We start from the raw sequence: 16,447 nt of genomic DNA, 5'->3' as shown, positions 1-16,447 counted from the left end.
GATGCATCCCCTGCATCTGGATAACTATACTGTCAATTGAGTAGCAGGGACTATCGGTAGACTCAAGTCCGATCAGCTAGGAGTCGTGTGCTCGTACAAGCCGCCGATCCTCGTATTGTCTTATTGTATGCTAGTTGATAGTTAGCATGTGTTGTTGTTAGTATATAGCTTGTGTGTGACTTAAGCTATATCTGTTAGATAGATTCCATTCACTTAGCGGTGCGCTAATCCCCCACATATTCTCCCCTTGCAGGTTTAGGTACTGCTAGTCGGGAAGGGTGCTATTGCAGAAGACATGTTTGACAACCCAACTCTGATGTGGACTTTTGTATAAATAATGTTTTGTGATAACGTAACACCGTTGTGTAAACTTAAACGTAATGACATGACTTATATTGTGTTTGTTAATAAAGTCTTCCGCTGTGTTTTAAAAAAAAAAAAAAAAATTGCCGGTGTTACAAGTTGGTATCAGAGCATGGTTTGGCAGCAAATACGTGCGCGTATTTTGTTCCCAAACCCTGAGGCAAGTCAAACATGTCTGTGGGAGTGGGGAAGTGAAAATAGGATATACGTGTGTTAGTTGTGATTGAACTAACTGTTATCCACTAAGCTTTTGTGTGAGCTGTTTTGTAGCACAGGTATGGCTGATAGAAACGCAACTGGCCCATCTAACCCCGGAACATTCAGAGCACCAGAAGAAGGTGTTGAGTCAGATGATGATCAGAGTAGTTACATCCTTCAGTTAGAAAGCAAGCTAAAAGAGGCCGAGGACAAAATTAATGAGCTTGAATTGGCGAGGCATTCTGGAAATGATGATACACCACCTGGATTCCCAACCGCGCAATCCCAAACGATACCTAATGTGCCCAGAACCAGTTTCAGAATCAAATACCTAACCAATATTATATGCCACCACAAAACACCTTTACTTACCAAAATCTCATGATGATGAATCCATACCAAATGCAAATGTTCCATCAACCTTACATGCAACCACCCAAAAGATGTACGTATAAGAACTTCCATGATTGCAAACCCTCCGAGTTCTCTGGAAGTACTGATCCGAATTTAACTCTCAATTGGTTGCGAGAAGTTGAAAGGGTATTTGAAGCGTGTCAGTGTGAACCCGAGCTGAAGGTAACATATGCTAGTAGACTGTTGAAAGGTAGGGCTATGATTTGGTAGGATTCTTTAATTTCTAGTATACCAAAAGAGCAAGTGAGTATGATCACATGGGAGCAGTTTCATGGGAAGGTGTGTGAACAATATTGTAATCCATTTGATATGAACCGAATCAAGACTGAGTTTCTTGAAATGAAGATGACACCTCAAATGACGATCGATGAGATAGTAGAGAAGTTTATGGATAAACTGAGGTTTGTACAACAATGGGTGCCAGACGAAGCGTCTCGTATCCAGCATTTTGTTAATATCATTCTGCCTGAGTACAGAACTTTTGTTAGAACAGCTACATCATTGTCTCAAGCTGTTGTGATGGCTAAGATGGTAGAAAGTGATGTTCAGGCTGCCAGAAACAGAATGTTTGGTAATGTGCTACAACAAGGTGGACAAGTATCTGGTCAATCAGGATCTAAATTTAAGAAGTCTAGTGGGTTTAAATTGAAGGGTAAAAGTGGTCAGAGTAGTACTGGATCTGGATCAGGTAAAGGGAATTGGTGTCACACGTGTCGATCTTCTCACAGTGGTCAGTGTTCTGAGGCTACAAGAAGATGCTTAAAGTGTGGTGTTGTTGGGCATGAGTCTTCAGCATGCCCGTATCCGAATAGTGTGTGTTGGAGTTGTCACAAACCAGGGCATCGTGCAATTAGTTGTCCGTCGAAGAGTGGTAGTTCCGGGGCAGGGTCAGGGGCGCGTTCAGCATCAGCTGGAGGGTCAACTGCCTCGAGTGGGCAGAAGAGGAAGAACCCTCCAACAGCAGAGGCTAGAGCTTTTCAGATGTCAGTGGAAAATGCTGTGGCAACCGAAGAAGTAATCACCGGTATGTTTCTAATCAACTCAATACCTGCTCGCGTATTGTTTGATTGTGGTGCCAATAGGTGTTTTATGTCCCTAGATTTCTGTGCTAAGTTGAATTTACCAGCTACTGTGTTACCCAAGCCGGTTAGTGTAGAAGTAGCTGATGGTAAGACCACACCCGTCACAACCTATGTGACTGGGGTTTGTATAGAGATCGAAGGGAAGTCTTTCCCGGTGACTTGTTTAGTGTTACCTATTCCTAGCTTTGATGTAGTACTAGGAATGGATTGGTTGAGCTCGCTTAGGGCTAATATTAAGTGTGATAGGAAAATGATTACCTTTCGTTCGACCGATGGAACCCGTGTTGTGGCCCGAGGGGAGCGGGGAGGGTATAATTTTCTGTTGATAACCATGATGAAAGCGAAAAAGTCGATGGCAAAGGGTTGTGAATCATTTCTTGCATATGTGATTGATGCGAAGAAAGAAAAGAAAACAATGGCCGATATTCCGATAGTATCAGAATTTCCCGAAGTGTTCCCAGATGAGTTACCAGGTCTGTCGCCGGTAAGGGAAGTTGAATATAAGATTGAATTGGTTCCTGGAACAACTCCAGTTGCAAAAGCTCCATACCGATTAGCGCCGTCTGAAATCCGTGAAATGATGTCACAGATTCAAGAACTATTAGATCGTGGGTTTATCCGACCGAGTTCTTCACCGTGGGGTGCTCCGGTATTGTTTGTTAAAAAGAAAGATGGGTCAATGCGTATGTGTATTGATTATCGTGAATTGAACAAAAGAACAGTGAAGAATAAGTATCCGTTACCTCGAATAGACGATTTGTTCGATCAGTTACAGGGTGCTTCATTCTTTTCTAAGATAGACTTACGATCCGGATATCATCAGGTTCGTGTTGCTGAATCAGATATACCGAAAACAGCGTTCAGAACAAGGTATGGTCATTATGAATTTCTTGTCATGCCGTTTGGGTTGACGAATGCGCCATCAATCTTCATGGATCTAATGAATAGAGTGTGTCGTCCATTCTTAGATAAGTTTGTGATTGTGTTTATAGACGATATACTAGTGTATTCAAAGACCGAAAGTGAACATGCTGAACATCTGAGACAGGTTTTGAACATGTTGAAACGTGAACAATTATTTGCAAAATTTTCAAAGTGTGAATTTTGGTTACGTAAAGTGCAGTTTTTGGGTCATGTGATTTGTGCCGAGGGTATAAAAGTTGATCCGACAAAGATAGAAGCAGTAATGAATTGGAATTCTCCGAAGACTCCGACTGAGATTAAGAGTTTTCTGGGATTAGCCGGTTATTATCGCAGATTTATCAAGGATTTCTCGAAAATAGCGAGTCCGTTGACTAAGTTGACTCGTAAAGATGTAGCCTTTCGATGGACTGATGATAAGGAAAAGGCTTTTCAGATTTTGAAACAGCTACTGTGTCAGGCACCAGTGTTAGCTTTACCAGAAGGTTCAGACAACTTCGTGGTATACTGTGATGCATCATATGCTGGGTTGGGTTGTGTATTAATGCAAAGAGATAAAGTAATCGCCTACGCCTCGCGACAGTTGAAAGTTCATGAGAAGAATTATCCAGTGCATGATCTTGAAATGGCTGCAGTAGTGTTTGCTTTGAAACTGTGGAGACACTATTTGTATGGAACCCATTGTGTTATATGTACATATCACAAGAGTTTGCAGTATATCTTCTCACAGAAAGAATTGAATATGCGTCAGAGACGATGGCAAGAGTTGATCAAAGATTATGATTGTGAAATTAAATACCATCCGGGTAAGGCAAATGTGGTTGCAGATGCGCTAAGTCGTAAAAAGTCAAGTGAAAATGTGAAATTTCTTCGTTTGAATATAACTTCAGATTTGATTAACAGCTTAAAAACCATTCAGGCCTGTGCTTTAGAGGACGAACATATTAAATCTGAACAAATGACCAAACGAAAAGTGGACTTAATTGATGACTCACGTGGACTAAAGACCTTAAACAATCGTGTTTGGGTGCCTAAGCTTGGAGATTTGAGGGATTTAATTATGACGGAAGCTCACAAATCCAGATTGACAATACATCTGGGTAGTAATAAGATGTATCATGATTTGAAAACAGTGTATTGGTGGCCAACAATGAAATCAGATATCGCCCGTTATGTCGAAAAGTGTCATATATGTGCTCAAGTGAAGGCCGAACATCAGAAACCTTATGGTTCGTTACGTCAGTTACAGATTCCAGAGTGGAAATGGGAACATATAACGATGGATTTTGTGACCAAATTACCTCGAACTCAGAAAAGACATGATATGATTTGGGTAATAGTGGATCGCCTAACTAAAAGTGCTCATTTTCTTGCTACTCGTGAAACAGCTTCGTTAAGTGAGTTAGCCGAATTGTATATAAACGAGATAGTTAGTCGACATGGTGTGCCATTATCGATCGTTTCAGACAGAGATTCCAGATTTGTGTCGAATTTTTGGAATAGTCTTCAACAGAATTTGGGTACACGTGTGAATTTAAGTACAGCTTATCATCCTCAGACAGACGGTCAGAGTGAAAGAACGATACAGACTTTGGAGGATATGTTAAGGGCTTGTGTGTTAGAATACGGTGGTTCGTGGGATACACATTTGTCGTTGGTCGAATTTGCGTATAATAATTCATATCATTCGAGTATAGGGATGCCGCCCTATGAAATGTTATACGGTCGTCGTTGCAGAACTCCGACTTGTTGGTTAGAAGCCGGGGAGAAACAGTTTGCAGGTCCCGAAATTGTTCAAATGACAGCCGAAAAAGTTGCAATTGCGAGAGAAAGTTGAAAGCCGCTAGAGATAGGCAGAAAATGTATGCTGATCCGCGTAGACGTCCAGTAACCTTTAATGTGGGTGAACGAGTGTATCTGAAAGTTTCGCCGTGGAAAGGGGTTATCAGATTCGGTAAACGTGGTAAGTTAGCACCGAGATTTATTGGTCCGTTTCCGATCAGTGAAGTGTTGAATGATCAGACTGTGGTGTTAGATCTTCCGTCAGAGTTAGCCGGTATTCATAATACATTCAACGTGTGTTATTTGCGTAAGTGTAAAGTCGATGACGAGACACAAATTGTACCGCTGGTAGATTTGAAAGTTGATTTGAGTAACAAGTTGGTTGAGGAACCTATTCGAGTGGTCGACAGAAAGGTTACTGAGTTAAGAAAGAAAAAGATCCCGATGGTTTTAGTAGAATGGAAACACAGCTTAGGGTCTAACTTGACGTGGGAGACAGAAGAGTTGATGAAGACCCGTTACCCTCATCTGTTTGAGCAAGACCAGATTCCGAGGACGGAATCTCTTTAAGGGGGGTGGATTTGTAACAGACTGAAACCGGGGTTAGAAGTAAGATTACTTAATTGCCCTTAGGTTTATAATTGTGTTTAAATTATGCTTTTATTTTATTAATATATTTATTATTAATTGAATATGGAGTTAAGACCAGTTTGTGACAAAGGTCCCAGAACAGGTTGGTTTATTTAATTTGGTCTCCGTTAGGACCGCCTAAAGAGATACGAAAAGTTATCAGATAAGATAACTGGTAAATACCCGTGTGTTGTGGGGTATGAGTTATAACCCACATAAATGTGTAAATATCTGCTTCTTATCTTCATTTCTTGAACATTCTCAAAAATAAGAACGTACCTAAACTTCATCCCTTCACAAACCCTAATTGAATCTAAGTCTTAAATTGGATTGTGAGGCTTTAAGGATTGATTCATATCATCCTCGTGATCATTTATCCAGGTTTGTTAGCTTGAATTCGTGCTTTAATTCATAGAAATTGGGTTTTTTGTGTTCTTGAATAAAAGTGTGGTTTTTGAGCTTGAATCTTCATGAAATATGTTAGATATGCTTAATTGATGTTAGAAATAGGTTACATATATGTTTAGTAGCTTCCTTGTGCTTAGAATTTGGTCAAAAAGGCTCAAAAATCGAGTTTTGGGCGAAAAATGTTCGAAATCAGCGTAAGTGTTTGAACCAGTTGCTACAGTGTTTGCTACAGTATTTTGCTACAGTACCCGAACTGCTACAGTATCACTATTTGCTACAGTATCACTATTTGCTACAGTGTCACTATTTGCTACAGTGTCACTATTTGCTACAGTTTTCGGGATTGCTACAGTACCACTATTTGCTACAGTACCCCCCGAGTTGCTACAGTACCGAGTTGCTACAGTGTTCGGAAATCACTATTTACTACAGTACCTTTTATGAAATTGAAACGGGCGTAACTTTCAAACCGTAACTCCGTTTTTGATGAATCAAATATCGTTGGAATCGTATTGAAGAGTACTTTTCAATGATGAACTTTTAAGAAACTAGATCAAACTATTTTTAGGTCGAAAAAGGAGTTTTAGTGTGTATGTCGTGTTTTGCACGCACCTGTATGCCATTATTGAATGGAGTCATAATGTAGACTCATAAAATTATGAATATATGGTGTTATGACTTAGTTAATCATATGAAATGATTATATTATTTATTGGATATGTATATTAACTTTGTTTGTGTTGTTCTCAGGTTATAAGGACAAGGAGGAAGCTCAGAAATAATAACTGAACAGTTGCTGGTAATTGGTGAGTGGGTCTATCTCCGAATAGAGTTTAAGTAGCATATCATTCTACTGTGGTTGACTCTTTTACCATGCATAGTGTAGAAATTGCCATGTTAGAATAATATAGTATGCCTGATGTTGTATGTGAATTATGTGTACACTGTGTGAATGGCACCAGTCGGGCCTAGGGAGACTGGGGACTCGAGACCGTGCCTAGGAGAGGTTAGAGTCCGTATGAGGTCAACCGTGCCTAGGGGAGGTTGGGTCCATAGGCTACTGATTGTAGAGTATAGTGTGAATGATGCATCCCCTGCATCTGGATAACTATACTGTGAATTGAGTAGCAGGGACTATCGGTAGACTCAAGTCCGATCAGCTAGGAGTCTTGTGCTCGTACAAGCAGCCGATCCTCGTATTGTCTTATTGTATGCTAGTTGATAGTTAGCATGTGTTGTTGTTAGTATATAGCTTGTGTGTGACTTAAGCTATATCTGTTAGATAGATTCCATTCACTTAGCGGTGCGCTAATCCCCCACATATTCTCCCCTTGCAGGTTTAGGTACTGCTAGTCGGGAAGGGTGCTATTGCAGAAGACATGTTTGACAACCCAACTCTGATGTGGACTTTTGTATAAATAATGTTTTGTGATAACATAACACCGTTGTGTAAACTTAAACGTAATGACATGACTTATATTGTGTTTGTTAATAAAGTCTTCCGCTGTGTTTTAAAAAAAAAAAAAAAAAAAATTGCCGGTGTTACATATATGTTTTAAATAACTTGGTAAATTTTTCCCACACTTGGCTTTTATTTTTCTTTCTTTGCCTTTTTATTGTCCTCTATTCCATTTTAAATGAATTCTAACATTTTGGGTTGTTTCTCAATTTATGTCCTTTCTGAGGTAACAATAATTTCGATGTTAACACCTAGTTTTATCGTTCATAAATATGTATAAACATGATTTTGAATTTATTTAATTGAAAATTTTGAAAATTTTTACTGGAATTGGGTAGTCAGTATATAAGACTAGGGCTGTTCTTTATTATCAGAGAGTACTAGATTCTAATACAACTACTACTTTACTAGTATTTTTAATGGTAACCAAGTGTTTAAATTTAAAATTTTAAAAATCCGAAGGAATTTAACCCCTTCCCACACTTAAGATCTTGCAATGCCCTCATTTGCAAGAAATCGGTAACAATTTAAATTATTGAGGGTGATTAGCGTAGAAACATGATTAAATTTTACCAAAGTTTCCAAACATATTGGCGTTTGTTTACTGAATGATAAATGGTGCACATCATTTGTTCATTCCGTCTTGTTGTTACATCACATTTGTTTTTCGTTTTGTCATCAAAAGTACTAGCTTTTGCTGAACTTAATGTTAGTCTTTGAAAATGCGTTGTTTTACCCTGTTGTGTACAATTAACAATATACATACATACAATACAAATATAAACATGCATGGTAATTTGAAATGGGACTTAAAATCCCACTTTCAAATATGAAATATTAGTACAACATAATAAAAATATTAAACTTACATAAAAGTATCATAATATAATGTGTTTAAACATAAATAAACAGAAATAATAAAAAGATAAAAATCATAAAAATCACCAATAGGAACTATATCAATCTGGATAGGGGTTCCAGTTCATGTCATCGTCCGGCTTCCATGGTTGGTGATAGGTGTACTGGTATGCCTGGTTAGGGTCATAGAGAGTAAATGGTGGTCTCATCTCTGGCTGGTGTAGAGGATAGTAAGCGGGTTGGGTTGGGACGTAGTGATCCTGAGGTGACAGCCGGCTCATGATCTGACGCTGATGATAGTCCCATCTATCATGCTGTCGTTGCCTGGAATTCTCGTAATCATTCCGGGCTTGCCACTGCTCCATCCGACTAAATCTCTCCGCGTTTGTCATATCTACCTCATCTACACACTGGTAGACGTCAGTCATAGCCTCCCTAATGACATCCCTAATGTCATCCGCTTCCTCCATTTCCTCATCTGATCCTCTCTCTACCTGTGGATGACGACCTTCATAGGGTACTGCCTGGTTTCGTCTGCTCTTTAATACCTTAACACCCTGATAGACCTTCAATCCTAAAGGCTCAACATGTTCCCTACATTCCAAAAGTGGACCCCCTTGGTCCCTATCTACACCCAAATACTCTCCAATGAGAGTAACAAAAATATCTCCTCCTATTATTCCCCCTTCCTGTATTCCTTCTACCATCTTAGACAAATAAAAACCAACACAGTAAGAGATATTAACAAAGCCTCTTGGGTCTTGAATACACTTTAGGTAAAATAAATCATGTAAGGTCATTTTCTCCTTATTGTGACCTCTCTGTGTAATCGAGTTAGCCAAAAATCTATGAATTATACGAAGCTCGGCTTTGTTAATATGTAAGTAGGAGTGTTTTCCTCCCAGCGTGAAAACATTATAATCTGACATACGCCTCCAGATGGCGTTCGCGTCAAAATTCCTATCTACCCTTTCACCACGATAAATCAAATTCATACAATCGGGTAGTAGTAATTCACCAGGAGTATATATCTGCAAAGCCCGGCCATGTCCAGCATGGACATCCTGTACATCCTACGGCCAAGTATAAATCTAAGAAAACTTCTATCATCTAATCTATCTACATCTGCATTTAACGCTATAGTACTCATAAGTTCAATACACCATTCCTTATATACAGGTCTACGAATGGTGAATAGACGTTCCCAATAGTGAAAAGAAGAGCTGCCATATCTTTGGATCAAATGCTGTCTAACTGAGTTAGCAAGTTGGACCCTTTCCAAAGGCTCCCAATCGATTACCCTTGGCACTTCTACATTTTTCGGTATCAGTTTGAATTTGTTACTTTGATATGTTGGGTAATCTCTCCAGCTTCTATCGAATCTCAGATTAGGATGCAACGTGTGTTCAGGAATCGTTGGGTATTCTACTGGCGGATGCATCGAAAATACTATGAAGGCATCAACAAATTGTAGCGGATCATAATATGGAACGTGTTCATCAGGTTGTTATTGTAGTTCCTGTTGTTGCTCCGGTTCAGGTTCATATTGCATTTCTGGTTCAGGTTCTGGAGCAGGTTACCTGGATGATGATGTTGCACCATCAGTATCTGTAAATCTCTGCAAAATACATTAAACACAAAATTTGTGCATCCAAATATGCATTAGTGTTAGCAAAATAACAAATTGAAACAATTACAATAACATGTTAAATCAAAATTAAATTTATACACATTTTTACAATTTTTTTTTACAATTCTACACTTTTTCAAATAAGCATATATGAAAATGTTTACAAAGTTCATAAGCATTTAACTCAAATAACATGTTAAAACAACCATTACTAGTAATTAAACAAGTTTCAAATGGCATTTACATCAATTTAATCAAGTTCATGAATTTTATACCTAAAAAGTCCACTTTAATTCTCAAAAATCATGTTTAGGATCAAAATTTGGATCATTTAGCTACCTAAACATGTTACATTACTTAATTTAGCAATAATTCATGACAAAAATCGGCCATAACCTGTTTATATCAAAAAGCCCCAAATTGCTCAAGAACACAAACCCTAGATTTCTAAATTTTTTGAAGTTTTTGGCTTCAAATCATGTTAAATAGCATCAATCTAGGTTATACATGCATAAAATACTAACAATTTAACTCTACTTACACTAGAAATTAACAAAATCAAATTAGGTAAAATATAGCTCAAGAACACTAAAAATCAAATTTAAAGAGGTTTAGGGATGAAATTGTTACCCTTCTTGATAAACTTTTTATCAAATTCATATTTAGAGCGGATTATAGCAAGAAATTTGGTTGATTTTGGTTAAAAATTGGTGATTTTAGGGTGGATTTTGGAGAGTGTTCGTGTGTGTTTGTGTGTGTGGTGGAGTGCAGAAACAGACCCGCTGGAACTTTTGTTTCTGGCCAAATATTCAGCTCCATGCGATCGCATGGTCCTGAAGGCCAAATCCCATGCGATAGCATGGGGTCCGGGTACAGTAACTTTTTTTTTTTTTTTTTTTTTTTTTTTTATAAAAACCTTATACTAATGAAACATATAATTAATTAAAAATTAAAATTTTATTTCTTTTTTGGATGAGGGCGTTTCGGATCATCGTCCTAGTCCGTCCTTCGACAAAATTTTAAAATTTGTCATTTTTAAGCGCGGTTTTAAAAGTAAGGATTTTTGAATTTTTTTTTAATGTTTTTGGCATATTTTAATTCAATAAGATTAAAATTAATGATAATAAAAATTCTCGTCCCTCCCTTGGGTAGAGCAATTTCGGTTCAACGACCTAGTTTTCAACTCACGACGAATTTTAAAAATCTCATTTTTAACTTAACGAAATAAAGTAAATTTTTGTTTTTAAATTCACACCAAACTTAAATTTAAAATGCATAAAATTAAAAATTCATTTTATTAAAAATTCATACCAAATTTATATTATATTTTTGTTTTTATACATATAAACTTATATTAAAAATATTAATTTTTCAAATATTTACAAACTTAAATATATTGATTTTAAAAAGTTTACAATATTAATTTAAAATTAATTTTAAAAACAAAGTAAAAATAAAAATTAAAAATCTTTTTGGTCTTTTATCCCACTTTAATCAATCAAATATTATCAAAAATATACGCCCCTCTTTTCGGTAAAGTAATTTCGGTTATATTACCTAGTTTTACTCCTGACGAATTTTTGAAATATTTTGGGTTGATTGATTGAAGATATTTATACCTTAAGAATAAACGGTAAATTTCGCAGTGATGTAATAAATTTTTGTATGATATCAATAATTTCGGTCGCAAAACCTAATTTTATTGAGTATCAATTTAATACTTTATAGCGAACGATTTATCGTTTATTATCAAAAGGTTAAAAGCAATAAAAATAAAAATAAAAACTGTACATACTTACCTGTGAGATAGAATTCTCAGTGACCTGCTTTAGCCCACTCATAAGATAGTCGAACTAATTGGTTTTCCATAGCTACATAGGCATAACCTCGAGCATTCAACGATTTTTCTTCGAAACATATTTTTTGTCCTTATCTGCATAAAGTAACGAACTCGGTATTGGAATATGTCTGATTCGTCGAGCATTTTCCTTCGTGTGACCATTTTCCGCATTTGTGACATCTTTCAAGGTGTCGTGCTCTTCTTTTCACTGCGGATTTTGATTTTCCTTTATCAAAATGTAACTTATTATGATCGTTTCTGAGTTCTTTTCTTACTCCGTCCAATTTGGCTCTTATTACTGATACCAGGTCACTCAGGAGTGTGTCATTATTACGTTTAGTGATCAAAGCGTGTAGCATTAGACCATGGTTTAGTTCACAGGAATTCTTCATCTCGTAAAACCTAAAAAAAAATAAAAATTTAGAATGGGGGGAGAAGACTAGTTCTTTAGGGTCTGCTAGGGAAAGACCATTCGGATTCCATTCTCGAGAACTACCCAAAAACAGAATATCTAACTCTAACAGAAATACATATTACCCTAAAAAGATTCGAACCTCCCCACACTTAGTTAGCTGTGGTGTTTAAATTGTGATTAACTTCATTGTCAACTTCTATCGGACCATGTATGTAATGTTTAACTCTGTGACCATTAACTTTAAATTCAATCCCATTTGAATTTATTAACTCTATTGTTCTGTATGGGAAAACTCTTTTGACTATAAATGGTCCAGACCATCTTGATTTCAATTTTCCAGAAAATAGCTTGAATCGTGAATTGAAAAGAAGAGCTCTGTCTCCTTCCTTAAATTCTTTTGAACTTCTGATTCTTTTATCATGCCATTTCTTCGTTCTTTCTTTATAGATTAACGAATTTTCATATGCTTCATGTCTTAATTCTTCTAATTCATTTAACTGACTTAACCGTAGAAGTCCAGCTTCATGTAAATCAAGATTACATGTCTTCAAAGCCCAAAATGCTTTGTGTTCAATTTCTACTGGAAGATGACATGCTTTTCCATAAACGAGTTTAAAAGGTGTGGTTCCAATTGGAGTTTTGTAGGATGTTCTAAAAGCCCAGAGTGCATCCTCCAATTTCATGGACCATTCCTTCGGATTTGATCCTACGGTTTTCTCTAGAATACGTTTTAAAGCTCGGTTGGTATTTTCAACTTGTCCACTTGTCTGTGGATGATAAGCAGTGGAGATTTTATGAGTTACCCCATATCTTTTGAGAACTTTCTCAAGTTGATTGTTACAAAAATGAGTACCCCGATCACTTATTAAAGCTTTCGGTGTTCCAAACCTAGCAAAAAGACGTTTTAAAAAGTTGACTACAACTCGTGCATCGTTAGTTGAGAGAGCTTGTGCTTCCGCCCATTTAGATACATAATCAATGGCAAAGAGAATGTAGAGATTATTATGAGATTTTGGAAATGGACCCATAAAGTCAATACCCCAAACGTCAAATAATTCACATACTTGAATGACATTTTGTGGCATTTCATCACGTTGACTTATTTTTCCGGCCCTTTGACAAGCATCACAGGATTTGCAAAGAAGGTGTGCGTCTTTGAAAATTGTAGGCCAATAGAATCATGTATCGTAAACTTTTCTTGCTGTGAGCTGAGGCCCATAATGCCCTCCTGTTGGTCCTGTGTGACAATGGTTTAAGATTTGACTGGCTTCATCTCCGAATACACATCGGCGTATTATTCCATCGGGACAACTTTTAAACAAATGTGGATCTTCCCAGAAATAGTGTTTTATATCACTAAAGAATTTCTTTCGTTTTTGGTACGACAATCCTTTTTCAAGGAATCCACATACTAAGTAGTTTGCATAATCTGCAAACCATGGAATTTCATTATAATCTATCTTCAATAGATATTCATCGGGAAAGTTGTCTTGTATGGCCGATTCATTTAGAACTTCTAATTCAGGATTTTCAAGACGAGAAAGATGATCAGCTGCGAGATTTTCTGCTCCCTTTTTATCTCGGATTTCAATATCGAACTCTTGTAAGAGTAAGATCCAACGGATTAATCTTGGTTTAGCATCTTGTTTCGAAAATAGGTATCTAAGAGCAGAATGGTCAGTATAGACCACCGTTTTAGCTAGAACGAGATATGAACGAAATTTGTCAAAAGCAAAGACAATAGCAAGGAGTTCTTTTTCAGTAGTTGTGTAATTCGTTTGTACTCCTTGTAACGTCTTACTAGCATACTAAATAGGTTGAAATCGTTTTTCAATTCTTTGTTCTAAAACGGCTCCCATTGCAAAATCACTTGCATCGCACATTAGTTCAAGCGATAGATTCCAATTTGGAGTTATCATGATCGGCGCATTAGTGAGTTTTTATTTAAGAATATTAAAAGATTTGATGCATTCATCTGAAAAGATGAATGAAGCATCCTTTTCTAGGAGTTTATTCATAGGAGTGGCAATTTTAGAAAAATCTTTTATGAAACGTCGGTAAAAACCGGCATGCCCTAGAAAACTCCTAACTCCTCTAACATTGGTGGGATGTGGAAGTTTAGCAATTACATCTACTTTAGCACTATCCACTTCAATTCCTTCCTTTGAAATTTTATGACCAAGAACGATGCCTTCTTTAACCATGAAATGGCATTTCTCCCAATTAAGTACTAGATTTGATTGCTCGCATCTAATAAGCATTCGTTCAAGATTAACTAGACTTGATTCAAATGTATCACCGAAGACTGAAAAGTCATCCATGAAAACTTCCATGCATTCTTCTATCATGTCGTGAAAAATCGCCATCATGCACCTTTAAAAGGTTGCAGGGGCGTTGCTGTGATGACCCGTCCTAATCCATCCGGATGAAGTCCATCTCGATTATAAACGATTCACAATAATTGGTTACATCGCGAGGTACTTGACCTCTAAAGGATACATTTTACAAACATTGCATTCGTTTCAAAAGACAAACTTTCATTTCATTGAAAGTTGATGACATGCATACCATTTCATAATACATCCAACTATAATTGACTTAATAATGATCTTGATGAACTCGATGACTCGAATGCAACGTTTTTTGAAATATGTCATGAATGACTCCAAGTAATATCTTTAAATGAGCAAATGCACAGCGGAAGATTTCTTTCAAACCTGAGAATAAACATGCTTTCAAGTGTCAACCAAAAGGTTGGTGAGTTCATTAGTTTAACATAAATAATCATTTTCATCATTTTAATAGACCACAAGATTTCCATATTCAGTTCTCATAAATGTACGTCCCATGCATAGAGACAAAATATCATTCATATGGATTGAACACCTGGTAATCGACATTCACAATATGCATATAAGAATATCCCCATCATTCCGGTATCCTCCTTCGGACATGATATAAATTTCAAAGTACTAAAGCATCCGGTACTTTGGATGGGGCTTGTTGGGCCCGATAGATCTATCTTTAGAGTTCGCGTCAATTAGGGTGTCTGTTCCCTAATTCTTAGATTACCAGACTTAATAAAAAGGGCATATTCGATTTCAATAATTCAACCATATAATGTAGTTTCAATTACTTGTGTCCATTTCGTAAAACAGTTATAAAAACAGCGCATGTATTCTCAGTCCCAAAAATGTAAAGAGTAAAAGGGATCAAATGAACTCACCTATTGTATTTTGTAGTAAAAATACATATGACGACATTAGACAACTGAACAATGCAAGGTTAGCCTCGGATTCACGAACCTATATCAATTGTATATATATATTAAAACATATACTCGTAATCGATCAAACTTATATATATTATTATTAATAATCGTACTTGTGATATTATGTGTTAGATAGATAAATTTAATTTATGTATATTTTATATAACTAATATTCATTGTAACATGTTAATGATACTATTTCATATTAAGGTTTATATATGATAAAAATGTATTTTTATATATTAGTTGATATTCTTCATATATAGCTTAGTTATTATAACAAAATTGAGTGATACGTAATATTAATACTATCGGAAAGTATTTTTATATATATATAAAAAATATATATCTATTTGTAATATTACTAAAATGATAAGAAGAATAATATTAATGGTAGTAGTAATACTAATACTAATAGTGTTAATTTTAATAATGATAAATATAATAATTTTGATAATTTTTAATTTCTATGGTACCTTACATTAATAATAAAATGATAATAATAACAACCTTGTTAACAATACTAATTTTTATAATAAATCTCGTATTAATTTTCTAACTTATAACTAGAGTTTCTTATAACTTAATTTCACATTCATATACATATTTGTACAAGTATCCATATAATTTAAAATCAGTTTCCGAATTTTACCATAACTACTTTTATCACTAACTTCATATTGGTTTATAATGTTTTCGTAATCATAATATCTAATAATAACAATAATAATGATACAATAATAATAATAATACTAATGATAATAATTTTAATACTAATAGTCATTATAATCTAACTATATTAAGGTTAATAATCTAATAGTACAATACTACTAGTAAGTAATACTAATAATTAATAATAACACTTGTACAATAACAATAATAATTATGAGCATAACAATAGCACTTATAATAATAATAATAATAATAATAATAATAATAATAATAATAATAATAATAAAAATGGAATTAGAAATAAGAAATTATACCCTTTAAATGTTTTTTGTAAAAAGAATTGCCCAATACCGGGTTCGAACCCGAGACCTCTCGAAAACCCGACAACCCCTCAACCAACCGTCTGCTGCTTACTTATCTGTTTAAACTCTCCACCTAAAACTATATATCTATTATCTATCTGTGATCTTCTTCTTCTTCAAAATTTCTCAAATCGACCAGGAC

The sequence above is a fragment of the Rutidosis leptorrhynchoides genome, chromosome 3, assembly GCF_046630445.1.
Source record: "Rutidosis leptorrhynchoides isolate AG116_Rl617_1_P2 chromosome 3, CSIRO_AGI_Rlap_v1, whole genome shotgun sequence".
In the NCBI taxonomy this organism is placed as follows: Eukaryota; Viridiplantae; Streptophyta; class Magnoliopsida; order Asterales; family Asteraceae; genus Rutidosis; species Rutidosis leptorrhynchoides.
This window is presented reverse-complemented; position numbering follows the sequence as displayed.